This window comes from Paroedura picta, chromosome 2 (genome assembly GCF_049243985.1).
Source record: "Paroedura picta isolate Pp20150507F chromosome 2, Ppicta_v3.0, whole genome shotgun sequence".
Classification (NCBI taxonomy): domain Eukaryota; kingdom Metazoa; phylum Chordata; class Lepidosauria; order Squamata; family Gekkonidae; genus Paroedura; species Paroedura picta.
Genome location: NC_135370.1, coordinates 38,143,959 through 38,156,762, shown reverse-complemented (window position 1 = coordinate 38,156,762; position 12,804 = coordinate 38,143,959). Strand labels below are relative to the sequence as shown.

Sequence of the window (12,804 nt, the reverse complement as noted above, 5' to 3'; positions counted from 1 at the left end):
GGACGTTCCCTGTTTCCTTCACTGGGTGAGCAGTAAAAGCCAACTAAAAGCATTCTTCATTACCTTGCAGGCTCTTTCCACGGGTTACAACATTGATTTACTCTGCCCAGACTACCAGAGTGCAAATTCCTAGCCTCTTCAACCATCTAGTTCCAAGTCCATTAAAATGAATTATAAAAGAGTCAGGAAAAGCTGTACAACTCACTACTGCTGGAAACTCAGCCACGTACCAGGTCAGCATCTTACAATTGACACCACTCACTCACCTACCCTCCCACCCACCCAGAGCATAACTAGCCAATGGAACCTTTTCATCAGGCCTTCAACCTGCTTAACAATTTGTTGGGAGTCACCAACCTATTAGACTGCAGCACTGGCTGGTGGGCTGATACTTCAGGAAAAGGGTGAAACTGTTTGAAGGCCATTCAGAAGCCTTTAAGGCCATCTGCAGTCTGGGCCTGGCCTATCTGAAGGACCACCTCTCTGAGTACGTCCCTGAAGTGCATTGTGCTCTGCTGGTTCCAGGTGCAACTTGGGCCACGAGAGGTACACCTGGCCACGACTAGGGCCAGGGCCTTTTCGGTCCTGGCCCCCACCTGGTGGAACGAGCTCTGTGAGAAGACTAGGGCCCTGTAGGAGCTTACTCAGTTCTGTAGAGCCTGTAATACTGAGTTCTTCCACCAGGCATATGATTGAGGCCCAGCTACCAGGAACATTTAATACCCCTCCCCCCAAAACAGTCTCTCACCATTTAGCTCTGTCAACCAATGGGGAGGAGCAATGTGGGTGATAGGAATGTATGTGACACTGATTGCATAGATTTTTACAAATTTTCAACTATGTTGATTTTATTTGATGTACACTGCCCTGAGATGGCTTGTCTGAGAGGGGCAGCTCTATAAATCTAATCAGGGAGGAAGGGAGGGGGAGAGAGACAGACAGACTGATAGAGCTGGATTTCCAAATAATTTTGAAGTCATTGTTGAATACTACCTCTTCCAGTTTTCAGCACTGGATACGCAACAGAAATCAGTGTTTCTTAACCTATCAAGCTACCCTGATCTTTTCCACACCTGGAAAAAAGGCACAATTGCTGTCTTAATGCTCCGTGGAATTACAAGCATCCCACGCAAAAATCTTGCCATTCAGGCACAAGGCCAAATGCGCTCTCTGCACCGTTTGGGAATGCTGCTAAAACCATTTCCCAGCCCTGTCCCAGAAGAGGGAATTCACAATAGCCTAAAGTGCAAGCTCAAAAGAGTCACGTTGGCATCCTCTGCCGTTTCCCATTTCAGACTATGAAGTTTCAGATCTAACAATACTATGTGTTATTATGCATGCTCAAATAAAAAAAGGGAAGGGAGGCAAGGCGGGAGGTGAGGCCGCCCACTCTCCTGATGCAAGTTGAAAATGCAAGCCGCGAATGGACTCCTGGATAGTGCCGGAGAAAACCACTAGTGCAGAATGCTAGGCGCAAATGTGAAGTCTGCATTCAGAATTCAGTGCAGTGAATGCATGCCAGCAAATAACAACTGCAGAATCAATCTTTTTCCAAGCCTAATGTTCACTATTCTGGCAACAGCGTGCAAAAACGGTTTTGCTCCTATGTAGTTAGTATATAAAAGTGCCCAAATCTTTTAGCCGGAGAAAATCACAGCTTAATATGCCAGCTTGGTGTACTGGTTAAGAGCACCAACTTCTAATCTGCCAAGCTGGGTTTGATTCCCTCACATGCAGCCAGCTGGGTGACCTTGGGCTGGCCACAGCACTGAGAAAGCTGTTCTGACCAAGCAGGAATATCAGGGCTCTCTCAGCCTCACCCATCTCACAGGGTGTCTGTTGTGGGGAGAGGAAAGGGAAGCTGACTGCAAGCCGCTTTGAGCCTCCTTCGGGTAGAGAAAAGTGGCATATAAGAACTAACTCTTCTTCAGTAATATCAAGGCTCTCTCAGCCTCCTCTACCTCACAGGGTGTCTGTTGTGGGGAGAGGAAAGGGAAGGTGAACAAAAGCCACTTTGAGACTCCTTCGGGTAGAGAAAAGCAGCATATCAGAACCAACTCTTCAATTATCTGAGTTAACTAACAAAACAGCATGATTAACTGTATCAAAAGCTTCAGGTAATTGCAAGTGGTCCAAAAGGGAAAAAATTACTTTAATCAAGTTTTAATCCAAGATCACCTATCACAACCACCAAAGCTGTCTTAATTCCAGAATCAGGTCTGAAGCTAGATTGAAATGAGTCAAGGGCAGATCTATTATTCTTGCAGTTGTTTTGAACTGTGCTTGATCACCTTAGTCAAGAAAGATAGATTTTTCAAAACACTAGGTTGCTCACAGCATACTTAAGAGGTTTTAGGAAAACTCCCCCTATAATCTACTGTTACCAGACTCAAATCTTGCTTCTCCACCGTAGACCAACATGGCCAAATGATCTCACCACTAAGCCCATGAAACCAATTTTGGCAGAGGGGACTTTAGTCTTCTCCATGCATGACTTCACCCATCAGCAACAGTAAGTTCTCTGCGAATGAATTCAGAGGCCGACAGACTGCCCCAAGCCTGCCTAGAGAATTCTGACTAATGCAACCTCACAACACTTCTTGGCCAGGATTTACCTTCCACCTGGCATCCAGGGCAGACCAGATGAGACAGATTTTTTCAGCAAATCTCACAAAATTACCACAGCTAATGGCTGAATTACTTTTGACAAGAAGTGGCCAGGTCTAGACGATACCTTGCTTTTCATTACCTAAAGGAGTCCCAGGGCAACCAACAAAGACCTTTCCTTTCCTCTCCCCACAACAGATACCCTGTGAGGTAAGTGGGGCAGAGAGAGAGCACTGCTCCGGGAGAACAGCCCTAAGAGAACTGTGACTAGCCCATGGTCACTCGTTGGGCTGCTTGCGGAGGAGCGGGGAATCAAGCCCAGTTCTCCAGATTAGAGTTCTTCACCGCTACACCACGCTGGCTCTAGCTACTAAAACATTACATGATTTGAGATGGTTACAGCCACAGTGCTACTTCATATTGTAAGAGGAGGATCATATTTTGGAATGATCCGTGTTAAAAAAATTAGCATGGCAGAGGGAACGTGTTTGTTTTCTATTTACATGGAAGTGTTTGTTCGTTTTTAAGGCAGAAGAACACTCAAAGCTAGAACCCACCACCTAAAATTTGATACAGTCCATTCTGTCATTTCTCTTCTACCTCACTCTTCTGCACCTGTGAAAGAAGCTTTCTCTGCTCTAGTCCTCTGCTGCTTCTTCCTCAGCGCCTATTAACCCTTTGGCTGTTGACAATCTGTCCATCCTACGCAGAATTACACCCCTCCTAGCTTTCTAACCTCAATGGACTTGGAAGAGCGTAAGAGCTTTGCTTAGCATCGCACTGTAGATTGCCAAAAATTCATCAAGGGTTAAGCTACAGTTCCCGTGCCGGTATTTAATCTTGCTGTCTTTTGTTTCTTCATGAACAAGTACACAGAAAGAAATTCATCTTGAAGCATATCTTAAATGTTTCTGCATTACGCAGAAATTAAAAAAAACAAAATTCCCAAGTGGCTTCTCTCTATGCTTCTACGTTTGCACCAAAGGATCTGTACCCTGAACAAAATGTTTTACAGATAGTAAAAATGGAACACGAGAAAATGAAGATCACAAGGGTACAATAAAAGTGTATTAAACAGTGCTTTGACTTTTTTAGATGAGTTGTCAGGCACTGCAGCACCGCTGGTGGGAGATAAGAGTGCTCCCCGGAAGCACATACACACAGACACACATCCCCGAACCCAGAAGAGCATCTGGCATGCTGACATTGGCATATCAGAGATATCGGCGGCAATGCTCTGGCTTTCTGGAAAACTCCATTGTAAATAACTGGCCTCAAACCACAGAGTTTTGCCCAAAACCCAGAGCATGCCCCCCTGATGACCCCAACGTGCTGACATCACTTCTGTCAACACATCAGGACATTCTTCCGGGTCCCAGTGAGTGAAGGAGCGAGGTCCAAGGGGAAGGGCCATTACGAAAATGGCTGGGTTTTTTTTTTTTTTGCGGGAGGGGATTTTCCCCCTGCTTTCTGATAACCCCAAAACTGGGGATGAACACCAAAGTGGAGGATCCCCCCCCCCGCCCCAGCTTCCATCTGGTATCCCTACAGATGAGTTTATAACTTCATAACCAGCGGCACATGATGTTCAATGTTAAAACAGATTCATTCATGCAAAAGAAGACCCACAAAAAATACACTACTGACGGTGAACTCACAGAGATACAAGAGGTAGATACAAGAGGTTCATCCCCCCACCCAGTTTCTTGAATTCTTATCATGATAAGTTTCTATTGGAGACATAAGCAGATTTTGGAGAACACAACCAATTCCAACATGAGAACCATATTGTCAATAATCCATCTCTAAATAAAATCAGAGTCCAGTAGGACCTTTAAGACCAACAAAAATTTATTCAAGGCATGAGCTTTCGAGTGCAAGCCCTCTTCCTCAGACTAAGTTCTCACGCCCTGAATAAACCTTTGTTGGTCTTAAAGGTCCTACTGGACTCTGATTTTATTCTGCTACTTCAGACCAGCACGGCTACTCATTTTAATCCATCTCTAAATGTGTGACTTTCTTGGGTGCTGTAAGCATTTTGATTAATTTCTTCATCCATAATTCATTACGCAGACCTTCATCTTTGTCTGCTCACTAAAGTTTTGCAATTCTTTGTTTGGGATTTTTAGTCTAATCCTCACTCCAGTATTAGACCCGTGGCCACCATAACGTCTAATTCAGCCCTTAGCCCGCTCAAACCAAGTCCAAAACAAGGCTGCTCTTGATTCTCCCCAAACTCCCCAAAATGCACAAGAGTCCCATCAGGAAGAACACTGCTTAACAGTCAAGACACACACGGGCTTTAATTTTAATTACTCAACATTAACAACAGTAACCACAATATTCCCCCTAAAACTGGATTCCTAAGAATCCAATTTAAGTTCAATACTTTTAATGCTACCCCCACTAGCCATAGAGATGACTGGTTTGCTTTCTGATTTGTTAAATTTTTTGTGTCATGTTTTCATCATGGCTTTTCACTTCACTCCTTCGTATTGCCAGTGTTCTTGCCATGTTTCTTACACAGCATTTATAGACAATGGGCGCCAATTTTAATAGTAATATCTCTGTTGCATTTTATTAGTATGGTCAGGGAGATACGAGTGGTTTCAGGATTTGGGGGGGCCTGTAGCATTAGAGCCAGTTTAAGGATTTGTGGGGTACTCACAGAGTACAATTTCGACGGGAGCCCCGAGATCAGGGAAATCACTTCAGGTGGAAAGGGGAATCACCTCAGGTGTCCTTAAAGAGAGGAAAGGGGGAAGAGAGAGGCTATGGCCCTGATCTATGGAGAGGAAGGCATTGTGTGGAAGCGCAGGGCCCATAGCACGTGCTATATGGATAAATTGGCCCTGCAGGGAGGGAAGAATACACTACTGGTTTGCCATAAGTTAAGAGAACCCATGACAGAAACTAGAATTTGCTAACAGAGTATATCCCCAGGATTTAATACAATTCCTAATAAGAATTTAGAATTCAGACAAGATCAAGAAGACCCCAAACAACTACTAGAGCCAGTTTGGTGTAGTGGTTAGGAGTGCGGACTTCTAATCTGGCATGCCGGGTTCGATTCTGCCCTCCCCCACATGCAGCCAGCTGGGTGACCTTGGGCTCGCCACGGCACTGATAAAACTGTTCTGACCCAGCAGGAATATCAGGGCTCTCTCAGCCTCACCCACCCCACAGGGTGTCTGTTGTGGGGAGAGGAATGGGAAGGCGACTTTAAGCCGCTTTGAGCCGCCTTCGGGTAGGGAAAAGCGGCATATAAGAACCAACTCTTCTTCTTCTTCTAGAAAAAAAATACTTGGAAGAGTCACTGGATGCACTTTGTTGATACAGATAGATGAGTGAGACGCTTTGAGTTTACGATAACAGCCATCCTCTTCCAAAGTTAAACACACTGAGTTCAGGTTTTGCAATTTTTTAAAAATCATATCTGCTGTTCTTTGCTGAAGAATCTCAACTATCCCACCATTATTAAAGCGCCCCATGTTTGAACTACAGTGGATCATGATATACCAGCACTTCAGAAGCACAGACAGGCCCCAAAAGAGCTTAACGTAACCCACTTCTGTTTACATAAACATAATTTGGCTTCATCTACTGCTCCTTTCAGCTCAAGGCCTTGAAATGACAAATCAACTTCCATTGTCCCCTGGCAGCAATTAAGCATTTCTTTCCCATCCTCTCCCCTTTAGTTGGGAAGCCTGAGTGAAGTTTAAATATTCCTGATAGTTTTATTTGGGATCATTGCTGCAATGTTTCTTATCTCTACAGTGGACCTCGGAAAATACTATCAGGCTAGGATGTCCTGCCAGAGTAACGGAAGAAAAACATGTTTGATACCGTGGAAAACTAAAATGGAACCAAGGAGGAATCACAGAATCATCTTTAACCACTCCTTGCGGAGCAGAATAAATAAAGCAGTAAGGGCCCCAAGGGCGGGCCCTGTCCGGGATGAGGAAGGGTGCCGATAGGCCCCTTCCCCTGGACCCTCCGCTTGTCAGTCCAGCCCCAAACTGCCAATCAGCAGCTGTGCGCTGTTTGCCCGGCCAACAACCCATTGTTGGCCGCCCCACCCCCCAACAGAGCTTACCTTCGCTCCACGGCGGCCATTACTCTGCTGGCTGCCGAGAGCGAAGGTAGGCTCGCTGGCCCCCGCCCCGAGAACGGCTCCCTAGACCCCGGGGAGGCGGCTGGCTGGCTTCGCTGAGCCGCCCAGCGCCCTCCCCGGGGCCTGGGGAGCGTTCGGGGAGGGAGGCAAAATTCTCCCCAGGCCCCAGGGAAGGCGATCCGTTTTTCCGATGTACCAAAACGCTCCCCAGGCCCCTAGGGCCCACTGTATTTTTTTTACAGCGAGCTTTACTGCTAGTAGAATAATAGAGTTGGGACCTCCTGGGTCATCTAGTCCAACCCCCTGCACTATGCAGGACACTCACATCCCAATTGCTCATCTACTGCCATCCTCTTGAACCATCACAGAATCAGCCTCTCCGTCAGATGGCTATCTAGCCTCTGTTTAAAAATTTCCAAAGATGGAGACCCCACCACCTCCTGAGGAAGCCTGTTCCAATGAGAAACCGCTCTAACCGTCAGGAACTTCTTCCAGATGTTTAGATGGAATTTCTTTTGAATTAATTTAATCCCATTCATTCTGGTCTGTCCCAGACTCAGAGAACAGGGAGGGGCACTGCCTGGGAATACAACTCAAGTCGGGAGGTGAACCCAAAGACTGACATGACCAAAACGTGGCACGTGACACTAATGTGGCTTTTTCTTCTGCCTTGAGTGGTTGTTCCAGACAAAAATGGAGGACAACCGCTGAAGTATGGGTATCTTTAAGGCATGTACTTCAGTGAACTGCTCTCTTTGTTCCACCGCTAATATAGATACCAATTTTCTTTCTCCAAGTACTACATAACATGGCTGTTAGGCAACTGTTCTCTGATTTCCACTTTCAACCCGGAGCTAAACAGCCACTAAAATCGCTGTTACGGGACCAAGCAGAAGGCGCCCCTGGGTGCCAGCAGCTACAGAAAATGGAAGTTGCAACAAATCCATTTCAACAGGAACACAAAGGACTGCAGCATCCAATCGCACACACACGGACCAGCTCTGGAAAGCTCCCCTCCTTGGCGTTTTGTTGTATCATCAAAAGTAGCATCACTCTGATAAGAGACGGGGTGGGGGGAGAGTTTCTAATTTGGGTTCCATTGTCTACCAATAACAAAAGGCCGTTCCCTGGCATGAATGCCCAACTAATTTGTAACTTTTAACTAATATCGGCAACAAAGAGAACCTTCCGTCTTACAAAGACAAATGGAGACGTATTAAAAGACTCATTTCGCGTGAATCGCAAAGAGGTGTACAGGTGATGAAAAAATGAATCTGAACGGCTGACATTTAAACTGTACCAAGCACAAAAGCCGGTGCGGCACACTGTAATCTACAGCGGAAAGCGGTTCGAGGGAAGGGAGAGAAATTAACAAGCGACTGCCAACACAGCCGCAGCTGTGGAGGAAGACAATATGAATGTCAGCTGGGAAGAGAGAACGCAGGACAAATTAGAGGGTGGAAAAAAGCCCTAGATGACAGAAAACGGCAAAAAGCAGATTACTCATCGGCGGGGGGTCGGGGGGGGGGGATGGGGACGCATCCAGTTTCCACTGTGAATGGATATGTTGTGTGGTCTTCGTATTTTGGTCAGCGCCGAAGCTATTTGCCTCAGAAGATGCCAGGAACTGGTAGGCCATTTTTAAAACTTCAGTGCGGGGCTTAATTCAAGGAATAGAATGAAAAGCCGATAACAACCTAGAGGGGTCAGTAGGACGGCAGAGGACGCGCTTAAGAATGCACAAAGGCCAGCGGAGGGTTTACGGCCTTGTAGGTCCAAAAGTTTTTGAAAAATCCTAAAAGCCAAGAACACAATCCAAGGAAAGCCCAATGATGGAATAGCATGTGAGTTCTTGAGGTCCTCAGAAATCAGCCCCTACATCAGAAGCTCAAACAACAGAGCAAATAGTAACAGCTTAAAATGCCCGATTGCTTGGCCATCTTGAATTGCCTCCCAATGCAAGCTCAAAGATGTGCCTACTGTTACACTGCACACCTTCACCAGTGTGGTGAAGTGGTTGAAGAGCAGTAGAATCCAATGTGGAGAAGCCGACTGGATTCCCAACTCCTTCACTTGCAGCCAGCTAGGTGACCTTGGTTAGTCACAGCTCTTTTAGGGCTGTTCCCACACAACAGTTCTCATACAGCTCTCAGCCCCACCAACCTCACAGGATGACTTTATTATTATTGCTACTGTTGTGGTGGTTATTATTGGATTTCTTTACCACCTCTCCCCTCCATTGGGGATTGAAGCAGTTTCAGGGAGAGGGAAGGAAAAGTGTTTGTATGCCACTTTGGGACTCCTTTGGGTAGTGAAAAGCGGGGTATAAAATACTAGCTCCTTCTTGAAGCTACTTTGAATTTTGGGGTACACACACAAGCAGACATCACAGATTCTTCCATACCTATAGAACAGGGGTAGTCAAACTGCGGCCCTCCAGATGTCCATGGACTACAATTCCCAGGAGCCCCTGCCAGCAAATGCTGGCAGGGGCTCCTGGGAATTGTAGTCCATGGACATCTGGAGGGCCGCAGTTTGACTACCCCTGCTATAGAAGTATATAAGTTGTTAAAGGTAAGCAGCATACATACCATGGGAGAGAGATAAGCCTGAAATAAAATGTGATAATCCAGGACTGCAAAACCTGTTTCTCCAGATTTAAATGACTGAAATTCAATTTAAGAATGTACACAAAATTATAGCCAATGTTGCAGTACCACAGTCTCATCAAATATTCATTGTTTCAGTTACAACTAAATACGTGTAATTACCATAAGAGAGTTTTATAAAATATACATATATCATCCAATTTAATTAGGGCAATTAGGAGAATTTATAAGGAATGGGTAAAAATGCTTTAGAAGCTGTCTTGATTTTTATTGATCACATCAAACAAGGATGCTTATTAATAACTACAGAGTGGGAAGCAAGCTATGATTTCCCCTGCACTTGTTACCTTAGTTGTTTGGAAATGAACCTGAAATATGGAAAGCGAAACAGCTGAACCCTGAGTCTTGATCATAAATCACTCAGAATGCATTAGGGTCAATTCATGTTATAAAATAGATCCTCCTGCAATTTCTGCAGGTAGAGAACAATGGCAGACAATGTGACAACAATTACCATGTTTCCCCGAGAATAAGACACTGTCTTATATTTATTTTTCCTCAAGAAGACACACTATGGCGTATTTTCAGTGTCTTATTGATATTTTAAAAAGTCGGTGCCATCAACAAAGCTGTTTGTGTGGGGTGAGAGAGACCCATGGACTGCTGCTGGTCAGTGCTTTGGAGCAGCAGCTTTACTGGTGTTTGTGGGGGGTGAGAGAGACTGGGGCGGCCAGTGCCATGATGCAGAGGGGCACTGGTGCTGGGGCCGACCCTCCCCTCCCCTCTGCGCTGCTGGCTGCTTTGCAACCCTACCATTGTTGCTGGTTGCTGCTGGGGGAGAGAGACCCACAGTGCTGAGTAAAACGGCAGCCACAGCTTTACTTTTATGGCTTCCATTGCGCAAACGCTTAGAAATCCTGCTATAATATCAGTTTGATGCTAAGGTAACACTATGGTCCAATTCAGATTTTAAAAACAATAAGTCTTTTTTTATGGAAGACTTAGACCCAGCTTGGTGTAGTGGTTAGGAGAGCTGGCTCCTAATCTGTCGAGCCAGGTTCGATTCCCCGCTCCCCCACATGCAGCCAGCTGAGTGACCTTGGGCTCACCACAGCAATGATAAAGCTGTTCTGACTGAGCAGGAATATCAGGGCTCTCTCAGACTCACCCACCTCACAGGTTGTCTGTTGTGGGGAGAGGAAAGGGAAGGTGACTGTAAGCCGCTTTGAGACTCCTTTGGGTAGAGAAAAGCGGCATATAAGAACCAAAGTTAGCACAACGTGCTGAAGCTGCATTTTTAACGAAATGCCTTAGAAAATGTACCTGATCCAAAATGTTTTGGCTAGGGTGTTGATAAGCACCCCATGCAGTGGAGCATGTTATTTCTGTATTGAGATATTTTGATTGCCTTTTAGTATATCATTTATTTAGAATCATAGAGTTGGAAGGGGCCATACAGGCCATCTAGTCAAACCCCCTGCTCAACGCAGGATTAGCCCTAAGCATCCTAAAGCATCCAAGAAAAGTGTGTATCCAACCTTTGCTTGAAGACTGCCAGTGAGGGGGAGCCCACCACCTCCTTAGGCAGCCTATTCCACTGCTGAACTACTCTGACTGTGAAAAATTTTTTCCTGATATCTAGCCTATATCGTTGTACTTGTAGTTTAAACCCATTACTGCGTGTCACCAGAAACCAGAAACAGCCACCAGAAACAGCATCCTGCCCTCCTCCAACTGACAACCTTTCAAATACTTAAAGAGGGCTATCATGTCCCCTCTCAACCTCCTTTTCTCCAGGCTGAACATTCCCAAGTCCCTCAACCTTTCTTCATAGGGCTTGGTACCTTGGCCCCAGATCATCTTCGTCGCTCTCCTCTGTACCCTTTATTCTGTACCCTTTATTTATTCAATTTGTATACCACTTCTCACTGAAGTGATGGTTTTGAGCACTAAAGCCCATAATGGTTTGGGGCCAAGATATATGAAGAACCATCTGCTTCCATATTGTCCAGCCAGTTCTGGTCATTGAATACATCTATGGGGACTGTGCTCTTTGTGCCTCCAATGAGTTAGGGGGAGGTGAGATGGGGGAGAGCTTTTTGAAGGTGTTGTGTGATGATTCTGGAATAGCTTCCACTTACAGGCTTAGTTGGAGCTGAAATTTCTGTTTCACTTAGCATTAGTGTATTGTTGATGTATTGTTATGTTGTTGTCCTTGTTTGGATGTTCTTGAGTTTAATGTGTATTTGTTTTATTTGCTAGGCATCCCTCCTTAACATCACCTTTTCTCTAACTAAGATGAGATGTTTTGTCTGTATTCCAAAACCCCTTTTTAGAAGTAGTTTTTATATAAATCCTGTTTTTCACTATCTGAAGTAATAAAGCAGTAGTAAAGCAATAGTAAAGCAGTAGTAATGTGATAGTAAGGCAGTAATAAAGTGACAGTAAGGCAATAGTAAGGCAATAGTAAAGCAATAGTAAGGTGGCAGTAAAGTGTTGGTGAAGTAGTAGTAGAGCAATAGTAAAGCGGTAGTAAAGTGATAGTAATGTGTTAGCAAAGTAGTGGTAAAGTCACAGTAAGGCAGTAGTGAGATAGTAAATAGTAAAGTGGCAGTAGAGCGGTGGTAAGCAATAGTAAAGTAGTAAAGCAATAGTAAAGTGGTAGTAAATCAATAGTAAGGTGGTGGTAAATCAATAGGGAAGTGGTAGTAAAGTAGTAACAAAGTGGCAGTAAAGCGGTGGTAAAGCAATAGTAAAAAGTAGTGATAAAGTCACAGTAAGGCAGTAGTGAGATAATGATAAAGTAGTAGTAAAGTGGTAGTAAAGCAATAGTAAAGTATTAGTGTAGTGGTAGCAAAGCAATAGCAAAATAGTGGCGAAGTAGTAGTAAAGCAGTAGTAAAGTGGTAGTAAAACAATAGTAAAGTGGCAGTAGAGCGGTGGTGAAGCAATAGTAAAGTAGTAGTGAAAGAATAGTGAAGTAGTAGTGAGGCAATAGTAAAGTAGTAGTGAAAGAATAGTGAAGTAGTAGTGAAAGAATAGTGAAGTAGTAGTGAAAGAATAGTGAAGTGAAAGAATAGTGAAGTAGTAGTGAGGCAATAGTAAAGTAGTAGTAGAGTGGTAGTAAAGCAATAGTAAAGCAATAGTAAAGTGGTAGTAAAGCAGTGGCAAAGTGATAGTGAAATAGTAGTGAAGCAGTAGTGAATTGATAGTAAAGTGGTGGTGAGGTTGTAGTAAAGCAATAGTAAAGTAGTTGTAAAGTAGCTGTAAAGTAGTTGTAAAGTGTTGGTAAAGTTATAGTAAGGCAGTAGTAAAGCAGTAGTGAAATAACAGTAAAGTAGTAGTAAAGTGGTGGTAAAGTAGTACTGAAGTAGTAGTGGTGCTAGTAGTAGTTGTAACAAGAAGCTATGTGGCTTTAACTGGAAAGTGGTATCTGTCCACCTCTTTCAATTTTGCATTAATGGAGCAAGCTGTA

The 12,804-nt window shown here is 44.5% G+C and overlaps 1 protein-coding gene across 1 annotated transcript in view; it reads right to left on the bottom strand.

The window, feature by feature from the left end:
- Positions 1-12,804, bottom strand: part of STK39 (serine/threonine kinase 39) — a 177,026-nt gene that overhangs the window by 68,069 nt on the left and 96,153 nt on the right. The window lies entirely within an intron of this gene.